Genomic DNA, 18,572 nt, shown 5'->3' with positions numbered 1-18,572 from the left:
GCGATGTGTTCAACTTCGGTTTGCCAAGCAGTTCGTAAGCTCCAGTGTCAGGGTGCAAATAGACTGACTGTGCAGCTACAGACAGAGACACTGACAAATTTTTGCCCTCACGTAGCAGTGCAGGTGAACTGGCAGCCTTGAACCGCTATTACACCGTTGTTTCGCACTAACGACACTGTGGCGCTTGAAAAGCACTTTACACACTGATGTGTGATATGTTTTCCCGGCTTACAGAAATCTTGAAAATTTCTTGGGTACTCAGCCGGGTGGGGTTGTCCAAAAGGCGCGATATTTCGGCAAGCCGACTTCTGTTCCAAAATGCTAGAACCATCTACACTGTGGGCGATGGCAAAGCGAATCATTGCATCACTGTAGTATTTGCCACAGTCACAACGGAATCTACACTGTCTAGTAAGGCCTTACGTAACACTCACCCACTAACGATACGTCTGATCTTGTTGCTTATATAACCTCATGAACTTTTAATGAGCAGCAGCCACTTGCACCCCGTCCTCGTAATACTTTGTAAGCGCCTGTAGGAGACGATACTTAGCCACTCCCGCAACGACCAAGATATAAGAATTTACCTTATAAGTGATGCACTGCGATGTACGCGTTGAACTGTGCGAGGTGTTCTTTCCAGTCCTCCTTCACTCACAAGATGACGGCACATACGTAGGCGGTGCAAGCGGCGGTGTTGCGGTTGGGTCCAGCATCTTGTGTGAAGTCATCTGTGCCGTCATGAAGTGATTCATAACTTCAAGCAGTTGCGTCATTTGTTGACTATGAAACTGAATAAACTGAGTTAAATCAACTGCTAGTGGAACAGCAGGCGATTCCGGGTTAGTATGAAGCAGTGCACCAAAACGAACAGCGAAAACCAAATATAGCATAGAAAGAGTAAAAAAGGGCTGCAAGAACGTAGAACATAAAGATCACAAGCAAGGCATAGACTTTGTACCCACAAAAGATAACCAACCGAAAACAAAGCCAATCATTAACAGCAGAAACCAGGCAAAAGACTGCAGAACAGGAAGAAAACTACTCGGAGACTGCCAAACACCGGCTCGCAATGTAAGTCGTCCACGACTTCATCTACAACGGTAAGAAGAAGCGAGCTACAAAGAGGTGCGGCAACTGTCATCGTAGGGAAGCTAGACACGAGGTGAAATAATAAGCGAACAAGTTATCACAACCAACAGAAAAGTTACTTAACTTGTATTTCTCCAAGCGGACGAAGATGTGTTGCAAACAATATGGCAAGAAACGGAGTCCACATATCACAGTGTTAACCAGGAAGAGGTTCGCTGTACGAAGCACGAGTGACGGTGTCGACTCGAAGAGGCTCCAAGAGCAAGTGGGTTGAGTAGCTGCCGCCTTGCTATATTGCAGCGTAATCCAGAACCCCCGGAGGCATGGCTCAGTGGGCGCACACGATTGGGTCCAACAGATCCTGCATGACCACTATCGGCGCCAGGCGAAACTTGCTGTTCCGTAGCCACGATGGCTGTGGGGTGCTACTGATATGTGATACCATACAACGATATTAATTCAGTAATATGTAAATGAATTTTCAAAACAGCTACATGGAGAAAACTGCAAAATAGTGAGTCATTCGCCACAAACGTTCGTGTTTATGTTTATAATCCAACGCATTTTTCTCGAGATAATGCCAGTTTAATAAGTCACGGTTGCAAAATACTAACACGAATGGATAAAATGGTAGAAGCCGACCTCGGGGAGGATCGGTTTGTATTCCGTAGAAATGGTGGAACACGTGAGGCAATAGTGAGCATACGACTTATCTTAGAATATAGATTAAGGAGAGGCAAACATACGTTTCTAGCATTTTTAGTCTTAGAAAAGTCTTTTGACAATGCTGCCTGGAATACTCTCTATTTACAATTTGTACAGAAAGCAGATGGCAGTTACACGAATCGATGGGCATGAAAGAGAAGCAGTGGCTGGTAAAGGAATGAGACAAGGTTGTACCCTATCCCCGATGTTCTTCAATCTATATATTGAGCACGCAAACGTACCAAAAAGAGTTGGAGTAGGAATTAAAATCCATTGACAAGAAATAAAAACTTTGTGGTTTTCCTATGACATTCTAATTCTGTCAGAGACAGCAATGGATCTGGAAGAGCAGTTGAACTGAATAGACAGTGTCTTGAAAGGGGGATAAAAGATGAACATCAACAAAAGCAAAACGAGGATAATGGAATGCAGTCGAGTTAAATCAGGTGATGCTGAGGGAATTACATTAGGAAATGAGACGCTTAAAGTAGTAAATGAGACCAAAATAACTGATGATGGTCGAACTAGGGAGGATATAAAATGTAGACTGGCAATGGCAAGAAAAGCGTTTCTGTGGAGTGTAGCCATGTATGAAAGTGAAACATGGACGATAAATAGTTTCGACAGGAAGAGAATACAAGCTTTCGAAATGTGGTGCTACAGAAGGATGCTGAAGATTATATGGTTAGATCACGTAACTAATGAGGACGTACGGAATAGAATTGGGGAGAAGAGAAATTTATGGAACAACTTGACTAAAAGAAGGGATCTGTTGGTAGGATATGTTCTGAGGCATCAAGGGATCACCAGTTTAGTACTGGAGGGCAGAGTGGAGGGTAAAAATCGTAGAGGGAGACCAAGAGACGAATACACTTAGCAGATTCAGAAGGATGTATGTTGCAGTAGGTACTTGGAGATGAAAAAGCTTGCTACCGATAGAGTAGCATGGAGAGCTGCATCAATCAAGTCTTTGGACTGAAGATCACAACAACAACAATACCGCCTTGGAGCCCTGCTCTGTTATTTGTCTATTACAGCCAACGGCAGAAGTATAACGCACAAAAGCTACGTATTTTTTCCTGTAGAATCCGATTCTATAATAAAAATTGGATGTTACTATTTAGGATGATCATCCCATCGCCTTGGGGTGGTTAGAATTGGTAATGCCGCGTACCATGTTTACAAATAATGAACAGGTACTTTTTGTTTCTTAATCTGATGCATGGTTTGTGAGATGTGTTGTTGTTTCAAGTTTAAATCGCACCCTGTGTATTTATCTTATCAGAATGACGCCAAGTGCACAACTGACGCATGAAGGTAGGATACGTACAAAAACAGTCAGCAAACTGTAGAAACGGCAAGCGGGCAAGCAAGCGAGGTTTGGACCACCTCAGATGATGACTGAGGTATGCATATATCGATTAAGCAGAAGTATCTGCTGGTCAACCGTTCACTACGCGAGGATGTGTGCAACGGAACCGGCCTCTGACGTGCATAGAATGGTCTCAGTTTGTGACAAAGTATATAAATACGTAAAAGAATACACTCCTGAAAAAAAGTGTCTGTTACTCCCATTGGTAACTGCATACTGAGTCGCGCGCTCCAGCCGAAACTCCACCAGCCGCGACCTACTCCAAAGTAGATGACGTCACAGCCCTGCCTGTGTGAAGCTATCGCACTCTGTGACCATTCTCTCTCTCTCTTTCTCTTTCTGTCTCTCTCCACTTGGCGGATCAGCGGCCCTGACCTGCCGTATAGTTCTGTGCAGTTAGAAGCAATATGTTACCCGTGTTGCACTTGTGTGGAAATTTGTGTCTTTATAGTTTACAAGCGGATAACTGAAATAATAGGCAGACGCCGGTCCAGAGTGGGTGGAGCATTGTACCTAACGGATAGAATACCTAATAACATACGATGTTCTTTGGTCAGTACTTCAGTCTTGTTGACTGATTTTAGAGTCACTTGTAGAAATATGCACTAAAGACGGCCATAATGAATTTCTGCCATTTTCTGCCGTTTTTGTGGTTGCTAGACATGAGGTATTTGCGTTGAGCAGCGTTTGTAAAAGTTTTTTGTTGTGCGTATTTAAGTACTGTATAATATATTAAAGCTACTTTGAATATATAGTTAATTCATCAAGCGTAGAATTTCATGTTGAGTAAAGTTCTGTATACCTTTAGAATTATTTATATTGGACGGACAAGAACTGCACCGACAAAGTTTCAGGGGTGGCAGCGTAGATCAAAACAAGACAAAACGTCTCGTTAACATGGACTCTGTAACGCACACTTTAAGACGTAAGAGCACTTGTCTAGTAGCGAAGAATTACAAGTACTCGTAGCTCTTAAGGAATGCACTTAAGAGCCCTCACTTACTGTACTATTTTTTTCTTGTTTTTTTTCCTTAGTACCACCTCTGAAAGTTTGTCGATGGAGCTCTTGTTCAGCCTCTATAACACGTAGACATAATGAATGCAGGTAAAATGAGTTACAAGACAGCTATAGTTGGTGATTTCTTCACAGCCGGTATCGCTGCATTAAAACAGCATCCTTGAGTGAATTACATAGAAGGAAAGGATCCCATGAAAAAAAAGAAAAAAAAAAGAAACTGGAAATTTGTGGTAAGCTCCTACAGGACCAAACTGCTGAGGTCGTCGGTCCCTAGGCTTACACACTACTTGATCTAACTTAAATTAACTTACCCTAAGGACAACACACACACCTATGCCCGAGGGAGGACTCGAACCTCCGACGGGGGCAGCCGCGCGGACTCTGGCTAGGCACCTAAGACCGCGCGACTACCCTGTGCGGCCATGTAAAACATACGATGAAAATACTATAACAACAGAATTTTTATAAGTCTTTTGAATTTTTCTGACATATTGAAGAAAAAATTGTCTCAATGTGTAAAATATTCAAACATGCAGAAAAAAATCTAAATTCAAACGTACTTACAGCAGTGTCATACTATCGCACTAAGTCGCCCTCAACATTCGTTGTAAAAAATCAAACTCCTGAAGAGGGTGAACAACGCTAAGCCAATCTACCGATTATGACATTAAAGAAATCACCAATTACAGATGCCTTACTGTTCTTTTACTTCCATTAATTATGAAGTTTAACGGTTATGACCGTGGGAGTTACAAATGTCTGTGCGAACTCGTGGATAGTTAAACAATACTTTGTCGGTCACGAAACATCTTGTACCTTGACAGGTGAAACACTCAAGGTTGTTTAGGATAGTATTATTCACCGAGTGGGAGTCTAATAAGTAAGTTACATTGACCGTCTCATAAGGATAAGGGGCTGATTGGCTAATACTGCTGTGGGAGTTGTTTCGTATTAGTGTTTCAGCTGCTGAACGATGAATTAGCGCAGTGAATAATGCTCTGTTGCAAAAATACTCACTACAGTGTTCCGGTGTAATTAGTTCTTGATTTTACACGAATGTCAGGCAGTTACTCCATTCGCCTTGCAATTTCATGATAATTGCACTTATCACAGGCCACTCTTTGATATCTTCACACACTGTTGCATTAATTTTCACAAACACATAACAATCATCACCACAATCCAGTTGTGGGTGGAACGCGTAATCACTGTACGATGTAGATACCCCACTAAAAATGCTTCACAATAATCTCTTTTATCGCGATTGATAAATTGCTAATGGTCAGCCCGTGAGGTCGGGACATGCTCAGTCGACGTTACATATTACAGGCGGCCTTCCGCAGTTACACCACGTCCTGCTCGCTAAGAGCTCTCTTAGCGACTTCTGCCCCTGCACACTGCCTGCACTCCACTAACTACTGGTGTATCTCTCTGGCTCTCGTGGCTCTCAGCTATCTATATGTGGCCCACCTGGACCAGTGTGAAGCAGAACTACATTTATGCTTACGTAAGGGGCTCCGGACTTACAAAATGAAGATTTCTTATCATAGAACATGTCATACTTGGAAATGAACTGAGTTTATATAAGAACAGATGTAGAGCAAAATTGCGAAAAAAAAAGATTTTTTTGAGTAATCTATTAGACTGATTTTTTAAGAATAACATCGCACAGTTCCAAAATCAGAATAAGGCTAGAAATATGTTTTAAAAAGGTCTGTTTTGTCGTCTGCACCAGCCACGCAACCTCTTTCTGTGCTGAGATACACACCTTCTCTACGCTAAAAATGTTTCTGGCGTTATTTTCTCATTTACACAATCCAAACCAACTGCGGAGAGCTCATAAGGCTGAGAGAAAGATTGTCTTTGTTTGTTCCTTTGTTCACAGCGTGGTTTTCTTGAATAGTACGTGCTACAAACTTATTTCAGTTTTTAGTTTTGCATATAACAACCTGTTTTTCTGGAAATGGGTCGTAACAGTGGAGGTATATTCAAAAAAGTGGGGAAATGTCGAATTTCACGTGTAAAAAGAAAAGAAAATTTAAATAATTGTATTACAGATGCTGCTTCTAAGTGCGCAGAGCAATTTTCGGTGAAGTCACTGACTTCTTCGAAGAAGAAAATTGGTGAAGGAATTGACGATGCTGTGTACACCCACAAACGCTGTTAGACACTTGCTGTTTTAGATGTTATAAAACCAACTTTCAGGTACCTGGCCAATCGTGAACTACTGAAAAGGCATGTACATAGGAAAACACAGCTACAATCACCTTACATGGATATGTTGTCCAAAAACAGTATCTGCGTCCTCAGTTGTTGTGAAGATAGCTGCATAAACTGCTGAAGTCTTTACTCCGTAGACTTACAACTACTTAAACTAACTTATGCTAAGAGCAACACACACACACACACACACACACACACACACACACACACACACACACACGTGCCCGAGGGAGGACTCGAACATCCGGCGGAAGAGGCCGTGCAATCCGTGACATGGCGTTTCTAGCCACGCGACCACTCCGCGTGGGTGTCTAGTGTTCAGTAATGGAAAAGTAGGTAGCATTAAGTGCCTGCAGAGACTAGGCTTACACCCAGGTGCATTTACACTGAAGACACTCAGAAGTATCGATGAAGCGCGATTGAGCAAAGCTCAGGCAGGAGAGGAAAAAATGAAAAGTTGGCTAGGCAATAGAGCCTGGGAAGGCGAGGAAGAGAGTAAAGATTATGGATATGGACAGTATTAGTCACTGGAGGTACAGCAATATTGTCGAAAATTGAAATAAAAACTGCAAATGCGAATTGCTGTAAACGTACTTCTTTGAGCTGTAATGTACCGTTTCTCAGGAACTACAAAAGTTAACATCCTGAAATTTGGCGTAGCTCTTAAGAATTACTTATTAATAATCCTGTGCAACACTAACTATCAAATTCCAGTTTCATTGATTGATTAGTTTACGAGCAAAGGTACATTACAGAAACAATGGTAATTTAAACTTCAGATTCTTCTAAAATACATGTCGATGTTAAGTTTCAAATAAAAATTGCACAGAAGCACTATGCTGTACATAATAGCCTCAAGTTTTACTATTTTATCTGTAATGTTTTGTGAGATATATCTGTTTAAGTAGAAGAATAAGGAAACTACTGCAGCACATAAAAAGTGAACCCATCATTTAAAAGTGGACTAAATAACTGTAGTAAAATTCCATTACAGGACAGGCTTCAGGAAAAAGTGTGAAAAGTGTTCCAACGTGCGACACTTCCCCCTACAGACCTGAAGAATTTTAGAGTGTGCAGTTGGATAGTCTAAAATGAAGTGCCATCTCTGTCTCTCAGGGCCCCTCAACTAACGCTAAAAATAGTGTTAATGCATCACCAGCTATTCAGCACACATTCGTAGAGATTTCTCTGGCGATTGCAGCAGCCCTACGAATTGGACAATTTTCGCCGAAGCCGGCAACTTATTTTTTCTTTTTTCTCCATTCATGAAATGCACTGCGGCGTGCCAGCTTGTTCTTCGATCTTTATTCCCTTGTTCAGCAATGGCGCTGGCTGCGGGGTTGGAGGAGGTGGTGGTGGTGGGGGGGGGTGGCGGGGGTTGAGCGGGGCAAGGTTGTTGGCGGAGTCATAAATTGTAGAACAGTTGGAGGCCCGAGGCACTACCAACAAGTAGTTCGCTCCTTTTTTTTTTGCGCCGCGGCGTAATGGAGCGAGAGGGGCGTATCCACAGGCCGGCGAATGCGGTACCGATTAACTTTGCAGCGGGCAGCGCGGGGCATACGGAACCAGAGCCACCGGCTGCCGCACCGACTCAACTTTACGGGACCTCCCATTTGGGTGGCGGTGCTCTGAAAGAGAAAAGAAGAGGGGGACTGAGGGTGGGGAGGCTGGGTAAAGGCTGTGGCGTGGGCGTAGGGGGCGGAAAAGGGGGACAGCGAGAGGCGGGACGGAAAAATTCAACTTTAGAAGAAAGAAATATATACGTGTGAGTGTGTGGGTGGCGGCACGTTGCGGACCGGGCTGTCGGGCCAGTTGGGGGGGGGGGGGGGGGGTTAAGTAATGCTCTCGTGGCGCCGGCCATTATCGCCGTGAGTTATGGTGGACGCAGTCGGCGTTTCGAGGGCCATTACAAGGCGAGGAACAGTCGTCGCGCAGACGCCAGGCCCTCCTTCTTTCGCAGGCCCTCTGACACCCTTCCTGCACAACGCCTTGACACCCGCGCCGAAATCGCGAAACCGCCGGCGGTGGTTCGGACCGGCTGTCTATACTCGATAATCTCCCACCTCGCGTCAAGTGAGAAACTTGCTGGAGGGCAAGTTTCTGTATCACCTTGCTCTCTGGCCACTTCGCCTTTCCTCACTTGAGCACAATGGCACACTTGCACTTGTCATTTTTTTCCTGTCATTTTTATAACTGCCCCCTTTTATCCCCATCTCGTCCCCAACACCCTCCCGCCAACGTGTTTCTCTCTGCGTGTACCTGCTCCGTACAATGCCATAAGAATTGTCACCACTCTTCCTCTGTTATGAGATTTTCTCTTTGTGATATTACACTACTGGCCATTAAAATTGCTACACCACGAAGATGACTTGCTACAGGTGTGAAATTTAACCGACAGGAAGAAGTAGCTGTGATATGCTAATGATTAGCTTTTCAGAGCATTCACACAAGGTGCTGACATGAGGAAAGATTCCAACCGATTTCTCATACACAAACAGCAGTTGACCGGCGTTGCCTGGTGAAACGTTGTTGTGATGCATCGTGTAACGAGGAGAAACGCGTACCATCACGTTTCCGATTTTGACAAAGGTCGGATTGTAGCCTATCGCGATTGCGGTATATCGTATCGCGACATTGCTGCTCTCGATGGTCGAGATCCAATGACTGTTAGCAGAATATGGAATCGATGGGTTCAGGAGGGTAAAACGGAACGTTGTGCTAGATCCCAACGGCCTCGTATCAATAGCAGTCGAGATGACAGGCAACTTATCCGCATGGCTGTAACGGATCGTACAGCCACGTCTCGATCAAAAATGGTTCAAATGGCTCCGAGCACTATGGGACTTAACATCTATGGTCATCAGTCCCCTAGAACTTAGAACTACTTAAACCTAACTAACCTAAGGACAGCACACAACACCCAGTCATCACGAGGCAGAGAAAATCCCTGACCCCGCCGGGAATCTAACCCGGGAACTCGGGCGTGGGAAGCGAGAACGCTACCGCACGACCACGAGATGCGGACCCACGTCTCGATCCCTGAGTCAACAGATGGGGACGTTTGCAATACAACAACCATCTGCACTAACAGTTCGACGACGTTTGCAGCAGCATGGACTATCGTCTCGGAGACCATGGCTGCGGTTACCCTTGACGCTATCACAGACAGGAGCGCCAGCGATGGTGTACTCAACGACGAACCTGGGTGCACGAATGGAAAAACGTCATCTTTTTATCAATCCAGGTTCTGTTGACAGCATCATGATGGTCGCATTCGTGTCTGGCGATATCGCCGTGAACGCACATTGGAAGCGTGTATGCGTCATCGCCATACTGGCGTATCACCCGGCGTGATGGTGTGGGGTGACATTGGTTACACGTCTCGGTCACCTCTTGTTTGCATTGACGGCATTTGGAACAGTGGATGTTACATTTCAGATGTGTTACGACTCGTGGCTCTACCCTTCATTCGATGCCTGCGAAACCCTACATTTCAGCAGGATAATGCAAGACCGCATGTTGCAGGTCCTGTACGGGCCTTTCTGGATACAGAAAATGTTCGACTGCTGCCCTGGCCAGCACATTCTCCATATCTCTCACCAACTGAAAACGTCTGGTCAATGGTGGCCGAGCAACTGGCTCGTCACAATACGCCAGTCACTACTCTTGATGAACTGTGGCATCGTGTTAAGCTGCGTGGGCAGCTGTACCTGTACACACCATCCAAGTTCTGTTTGACTCAATTCCCAAGCGTATCAAGGCCGTTATTGCGACCAGAGGGGTTGTTGTGGGTACTGATTTCTCACGATCTATGCATCCAAATTGCGTGAAAATGTAATCACATGTCAGTTGTAGTATAATATATTTGTCCAATGAGTACCCGTTTATCACCTGCATTTTTTCTTGGTGTAGCAATTTTAAGAGCCAGTTGTATAATTGTGCATCGGCTCACACGGTAGGACTTTCTTTTGTTCTTCCTCTACTTTTTGTAAGACATGCGTTACCTAATTATTACTTTCAGAAGACCACGCTCTCATTTTATCGGCAGTTGGTTATCTCCATACAGAAACCAACCACATACACAAAGATAATCAAGCAAGTGTTTTGCCGTCCTCTGCAAGCGATTGGAACTCAAGGAACCTTAGTATGTGGCACAGTGGGTAGCACTGTGGCATCATCCTAAGATCCTGGTGCCATACCAAAGTCGGCAACTCGCATCGATACTGCATCGACGAATGGAAGGCGGTGGCGAGGCCAAACCATCTTTCTCAGCTCCACAGCACCACCTCATGGAGGCCGATACACCAGAGAAAGCTGAGCCCCAGTTCTTGATCTCTGATAAGGAGACAGCATCGATTAGTTAGGAGACAAGAGTGACTCACGTTGCTGATGGAACTGCATTTTTGAACAAGGAGAACTTTGTAAATTTGTGGTACAAGTGGCTTTAATATTCGAAGACAGTTCTAAATATTAGGCATATCCCAAATCTTGATCTACATCATTAATCTGCAATCCACAATTAAGTGCCATCGATCCACCTACAGGTACTACTTTTGTACAGTTCCACCCTCGAAGAGAGCGCGGGAAAAATTAACACTTAAATGTTTCTGTGCGAGTTCAGATATCTCTTGTCTTTTTATTATGATATTTTCTCCCTATGTAGATGGTCATCAACCAAATGTTTTCACACTCTGAGGCAAAAGTTGGTGCTTGAAATTTAATGACAAGGCCCATCGTTGCAGTGAATGCCACCCAACTCATGTATCACATCCGTGGCACTCTCTCTTGTATTTCGCGATAATACAAAACGAGCTGCTCTTGTTTGAACTTTTTCGATGTCCTCCGTCAATCCTATCTGATGCAGATCCCTAACTGACCAGCAGTACTCCGGGAGGCGGCAGACAAACTTAGTGTAAGCAGTCTCATTGGAAAACCTGTTGTATGATAATACATGTTATGATAATAAATCACCGTCTTTGGTTTGCTTTCTCCACAGCATAATCTGTGTGATCGTTTCAATTGAAGTCATTGTAATTGTACTCCCGAGGTACTTAGTTGCCTTTATAGGCCTTAGATCTGTGTGATTTATCGTGTTACTCAAAATTTAGCGGATTTCTTTTACTGTTCATATGAATGACTCGCACTTTTCATGATTAGGTGTCAACTGCCCCTCTTTGCATCATGTTTCTTGTCTAAATTATTCTGCAATTCGTCTTAATCATCTGATCACTTTACATGACGGTAAATGGCAATATCATCTGCGACAATCTTAGAGCGCTGCTGAGATTATCTCCTAAGTCGTTTATGTAGTTCAGGAACAACGGAGGGTCCGTAACACTTCCTTTGGGAACGCAAAGTATTACTTCTGCTTTGCTCGATGACTTTCCGTTAATTATTACGAACTGTGACCTTTCGGAGGTAAAAAATCACACAACCAGTCATACAACAGAAACGATTCCTATGGTTGTAAAGTGTATAAAGTTAAGTAAATGTTTTTATCATTCTTATAACAAACTGACCTAATTCTTCATATGTTGTAGTTCCGATCAGCCATACAGCAATAAAAGAATGGACAGTTATGACCGGAAGTAGCAGTCTCATCAGAACCTCCACCATATTCTTCACAGTGGCTTCCAGAGATGGAGATGTAGCTACAATGAATGTTCGTATGGCACCGATGGCTGGGAGTCCCCACCTGGTGAAGTTCGACCGCCGAGATGCAAGCGTTTCCAGTGGACGCCACACTGGGCAATTTGCACGTCGATGGTGATGAGGAAAACACAACATACACTCCGCGATCGGAGAAAAATTCTCCGATCCAGCCGGGAATCAAAGCTGGGCCCACTGCACAACAGTGTGACGCGCCGACCTCTGAGCTAATTCGCTGTACGTGGAGTTACACATTCATGGCGTGGAAATTTGAGGAGCAGTTCCCTCCACAACGGCACTGACAGAGTGACAAGGAGACAATCACAAGTTTCGGGATAGGCGGCAATGGTCGCAGCGCGAAACTCAAACAAGCTCGATATTTTCGTCTAGCCAGGATCGTAGCGAGTAGAGGAGCCAACAACGATGCTGCGAGATAAATGTGCAGGTGAGGCACGGAGCGCTTCTTTCACTGTCGCTGAGTCGTGCCGGGGGCTGTCCTAACGGCGAGGTTGCAGCATAAACGCACTCGAACTCAGCAGTGCCCTTAAATATGGAAGACACAGGTCCATTGACACAGATTAATGTAATTTCTTGAAGCGTTTATTAACGATTCTGCCAACAGTTACAGTCCTTACATTAGGCGACTAGCTTCTAAAAAATTGTTCAAACGTGTGTGAAATTTTATGGGACTTAACTGCTAAGGTCATCAGTCCCTAAGCTTATACACTACTTAACCTAACTTATCCTAAGGACAAACACACACATCCATGCCCGAGGGAAGTCTCGAACCTCCGCCGGGACCTGCTGCACAGTCCATGACTGCAGCGCCTGAGACCGCTCGGCTAATCCCGCGCGGCGACTAGTTTCTAAAATTACAGGTTCATTCTCAAGCCTGGCCCACTTGAGGCTCACACACAGTGTCTGGCCTTAACAACAGACGTCAAACTGGCCACAGATGCTTTATAAATGTTTGCAGCATGAATGTCACAATCCACACGTGCCTCTTAGCAAGCCAACATCAAACTGACAGTTTGATTTTGACTTGTCCAGAGCCGTGTATGGATTGTGGCACTCATGCTGCAAACATTTATAAGGCATGTGTTGCCACGTTGATTTTTATTAGAATGGAAAAAAACTCCAAGTTGCAAATTTTTACTTTTTATTCATTCGATAACTAGTTTCGGGCCGATACCCGTTTTCAGATTATCATAACAAAGTCTAAAATGGCGTTACAGTGCATACAGGTAACTCCGAGGTATCTCTATGCATTGTAAATTTTCATTAAACATTTTTGACATCTTCGGAAATGTCGTTTCCGACTATGTTGAGACGATTTGAAAATGGGTCTCGGCCCGAAACTAGTCATCGAATGAATAAAAAGGAAAAATTTACAACTTGGACCTGTTGGATTAATAGAAGTTGCTGAACCAAGCTACTCCAGCATGCTGGACTTTGATGTATGTTGTTAAGATCAGACGTTGTGTGCCAGGCCTGAAAATAAACCTGTAAGGGTTCGACACTTAACGCTTTAAGGAATTCAAAAATCGTTGCTGGTTCTCTGTCAAAAAAAGGTTACAATTGGAGAATTTACATAGTAAAACTTAAAAGCGCAAACGGAGAAGTGTTGAAATAGGTGATAGGGTCAGCTCTGTTTAAGAAATTATGTTTGTATGGTCTGCTAGCGTGTGGGGAGACAATGTAGTTGCAGGCTTAAGACGTCCATCATTCCCTGTTGTGGATAACAGAAGAGTACGCGGAGCAGGCTAACTAACTTCACACTACTGCAGACCTATATACTGTTAGGTGGAGGCCTCACATGTCACGTCGCGTCGATATTAACGCGCAGATGATGTATGCGCAAATGCGTTCCTAAATTCACTCCTAAATTCGCTGCCCCTTTGATGTAGCTGTCTGGTTGTATAAGGACCGTAAAGATAAGAAATTTTCCAGAAGAGTACTGAAATTCTCTGACGATAATGTGAAAGGTTCGTGATTTGTTGCTCCCAAGCCGTGCGTGCTGTCACATGATCAAAGCTTGCGACGCAAGTGGACGAACCCGGTGGAAGGGATGTCAAATCAGAGTGAGGCGGAAGATAGCAGTGGAGGGATGATCTCAGAATGCGTGCCAAGTACTGAGAAAATTAACATTTGGGGCAGCACGTAGATGGTGCAAGAAAGACGCACTAGTTATTAGATGTAAAATATTTAAACGAAAATAGGGTGATCAAAAAGGACTTTACAGTTTTAGAACGACACGGAAATTTATTGAGATACCGTAATCGGGAGATGTAAAGGTGACATTTTGCAGCAGACAACCTCAAGTTTGCTTCACGTAGTGCATCCGTCCCCATTCCGCCTCCATGAGCGACAGCGTATTGCACAGGTAAAACGGCTACTTTACTGGTATCGTGCATCTGGGTACGCTTGAAAACTATTTCCACATATCGGTAAAGATGATCGAGATGAGATGGGTCACTACAAGCAAGACGGTGCACCACCTCAGTTCGTCACGGAAGTTCGAGGCTTCCCCGATAATCGGCCTCCGACTCGCTGGCCTGGCCGTGAAGCACCAATCGCATGGCCACCTAGCTCCCCAGACTTGCCACCACTGGATTTCTTTCTCTGGGGTTCTATTAACGACCACGTGAATGCTCCTCCCCCATGAAACAATTCAGCCGACATGAAAAACCGAATCTACGATGCCGTTGCACAAGTTACACTAGATTTGCTGCAACGATTGTGAGAAGGAATTAATTACCATTGAGATGTTTGCCACTTGACCAATAGTAATCACATCGAACCAAAGTGACACTCAGCATTTTTATGTGAAACTTGAGGTTGTTTGCTACAAACAGATCTACCAATTCTGGGAGTCGTCTCAATAAATTTCTCTATCATTCCAAAACTGTAAAGTCCTTGTTGACTCACTAGCATTGATGTGAGTGTACGGCAAAATGTTTAACACGATTGATCAAAGGTCTTCAGTTGGCACTAGTATTGTTTATGAATGGATCGTGCTGTACAACTCAAAACGATTAGCTGTGCACTTCTTCATTAATTTAATCATCTTCCAACAAAACCTCAACCACGAAGGGAGCAACGCACTGACACAGGCATCACCGCCATGTTGCAGTAAAACCGAGTGCATCGCAGCTACGATATCTTCGAGCACAGAAGGTGAATCAGGACACACTTTTTAACACAAATTCTGCGGGATTCAGTGTTCAAGAATGAACAATGTATGTCATAGATTTTCTCGGTAACATTTCGTTTTGTAGTATGATTAGATCACACAAAAACAAAAGCACTGCAAAAATTAAAAGACAAAATAGTTGTCATAAACGTTAATATTCGGTTCTTATAATACAGAGTAACATTCAGAAATGACGCAGTTGATTATCTGTACAACAAATTGTACTAACAAAGGCAATTGACCCTCAACATAAACGAATGAAACGTATTGCGGATAAATAGGCGTGAATACTATTGCTTTATGATTACATGATTTCATAAAAATCACTGAAGTTAGTCGCATCCAAAAAATATACAGGAGTATGCGTATGGAGCGATGTAAAGTGGTACGATCACATAAAACTAGTCGCAGATAGTGCACATTCCAGACTGAGGATCATTGGAAGAATCCTGGAGAGTTATAGTCCATCGACAAAGAAGGTAGCTGAAAAACCCCTCGTTCGACCAATACTTGAATATCGTCGTCAATCTTGGATCTTTACCAGAAAGGATTAATAAAGGAAATAGGAAAGATCCAAAGTAAGCAGCAATTTTCGTCACAGGTTACTCCAGTGACTGAACTGCCAGAGAGCCCTTTTGCCCATAGTGTTATTTTCTGTTAAAGTGCAGAGGGCGTAGCTTACTAGAAAGGTCCACCAATATATTTTCCACCCACGTGTATCTCGTGAAAAGACGATGAAGGTAAAAGACTCGAACTCACACCGAAGATGACCAGCAATCGTTCTTTCCCTGAACGATTCACCACTGGGACCGTAAAATGGGAAAGTGGTATGGTACGCAAAGCACCCTCCGCTATTGCAAAGTGGCTCGTGGCGTTTAGGTGTAGATGTAGAAGAACAAGTTCACATTGCGGAACTGCATGAGGGTCTTCTAGGGATCGCCCTAAAGTATCAGTTCTTCATCTTCCTACGTTCCTTCCTTTAATTACAATATTCCCACAAGGTCCCAGTTGCTCTTGTAGTTTTCTTTACAGCTTTTATTACTGTCTCTGTCCTCACATCTCCCCCCACCCTTTCGAACGCAGAACATACTTTTCCTTGTATACACCCCATCATTACCTTCCTATGTGGAACCTGCCGTAACATTTATCGTACATGGGCATCACAACAGGATTTTTCATTCTTCTTCTTCTTATTTTTGCAATAAGGCCTTCTGGGCATCGCGTTAAAGTTTTTCTTCGTTTTACAATGTTATTTTCTTTCTCGTAGTTTTTCTTCAATGTTTTTCTATGTGAAGTTTTTCTTTCTTCAACCTATTTTGTAACTTTTTTAAATTTCTGCCTAAACATTTCTTTCCAGTAGTTCCTCTCCTAATTTGTTCTTTTAAAATATTTCTTGATCTACTGAATGGAGGTAGCTGTTGTCTCCTTTTCCCAAAATATATATATATATATATATATATATATATATATATATATATATATATATATATATCTGCATTTGTGGAAATGCTTTAAATTACTTAAAATTACCTAACGAAAACAACTGCATTAAGCAAGTTATGAGCCGACTACCCCTTTGTTACATATATTTCTCGCGTAAATCTTGTACTGGTTATGAAAAACTACAGACGAAGTTACGATGCAAGTAACACAAATTCATTATGTTTCAAACACCGCCAACACTAAAAAACATTGCTTTGAGATGCGTCTGTCTCTCTATTGTTAATTGAATTTTCGTGACTCAATAAGTTTTCGAAGCCAAGCACAAATTTCAGCTTATAGAGTGGCCCCTAGTATTGGAACCACCCTTCGATCGCATATAGGAAGCTGATGCGACCTATTCTTGAGTACTGCTCGAGTGTTTGGGATTCATACTAGGTCGGACTGAAGGAAGACTTCGAAGTAATTTAGAGGCGGGCTCCTACATTTGCTACCGGTAGCTTCGAACAACAGGCAAGTGTTAAAGAGATTCTTCGGGAACTCAAATGCGAAGCTCTGCAGGAAGTCGTCGTGCTTTTCGAGGAACGGTATTGAGGAAATTTAGAGAACCGGCGTTTGAAGCTGACTGCAGAGCGATTGTGCTGCCACCAACGTACATTCGTGTAAGGTCCACTAAGATACGAGAAATTATGGCTCATACGGAGGCATACAGGTAGTTGTTTTTCCCTCGCTCTATTTGCGAGTGGAACAGGAAACGAAATGACCAGTAGGGATACAGGGTACAATCCGCCAAGCACCGTACGGTGGCTACCTGACTAGCTGAGTATGTAAGCAAATGTAAATTGCGTAGGACAGTGACCAGCCAAACCTCTCTCCCTTATAGCAGATACTGCAGTATCTACCAACCGGCTAACGACTCGTGCATTACCAGCGCAGCTCTCGCGCCATTGAAACACTGCTGAGGCTGTGGCGCAGTTAAGAAGTGCCGATGTGTTGATTGCATAGTCACGAGTGGATCCACGTTTTTGGCCGCCACTCGCGGCGAAGTCTGCTGGAATAAACTGTCGCCAGAACACCGTTCGGCGAAGATGTAGCGCGAATACCGATTGTAGGTGATGGATCAAGCGCGCCTATCACGAGAGAGGCCAGAGACCCACCGACAGGCAACACGCCGCCAACGCCCTCTCGACAGCAGGAATTTAGGCCACCGCCGCTGACCGGACGGCCTTGCTCAACTCACTATTCCAGTTTGGCATTTGTCAGTCACCTCGCCGAGTGTGTACTCGTATAGTTCATCGCAGGTTACGACAGTGCATAGCGACCAGATTAGTGACCATAGCAGGACCAGCAGCGAGACTAAAGTTTGTAATAGCAGGATCACCGATACTGTCTGCAAGAGTACTATTACTGATGAGCTTGTACCACAGCACATGAACTCTGTTCCAGTTAAGTAAATGTTCATGTAAATTAGGAACCGTATTAATCCACTCGTCGATTTGTGTTGTAGAAAGAGGATACCGGCCACTCATAACAACATCCCCTCCCTTGCTCCCTTACTGTACAAAACTTTTCGGTAGCGCGACGTCACGACACGAAGCACACCACTGAGACTACCAGCAGCTTCACCGTTCATTAGCTTGGGCTGCGTGAGTAATCGCTTGTACACCCGCAGCATTCGCCATCTGCGTCGCCGCTGAGAAGCGTTGTTAAGCTGCTACGTCTGAATGGAGCTAGAGGCGGATTTTCGCCACATTTCCCGTACCTACGATTTATCGAACGCTGGAAGGAATTCCGTGGACAATTTTACCCACTTCTGTTGATGATCCTCCTTGCGGATGCCCACCATTTCCCTTTTTTACGTGCTGCCAGGTCTTTCCACG

This window comes from Schistocerca nitens, chromosome 7 (assembly GCF_023898315.1).
Source record: "Schistocerca nitens isolate TAMUIC-IGC-003100 chromosome 7, iqSchNite1.1, whole genome shotgun sequence".
NCBI classification, from domain to species: Eukaryota; Metazoa; Arthropoda; class Insecta; order Orthoptera; family Acrididae; genus Schistocerca; species Schistocerca nitens.
This window is presented reverse-complemented; position numbering follows the sequence as displayed.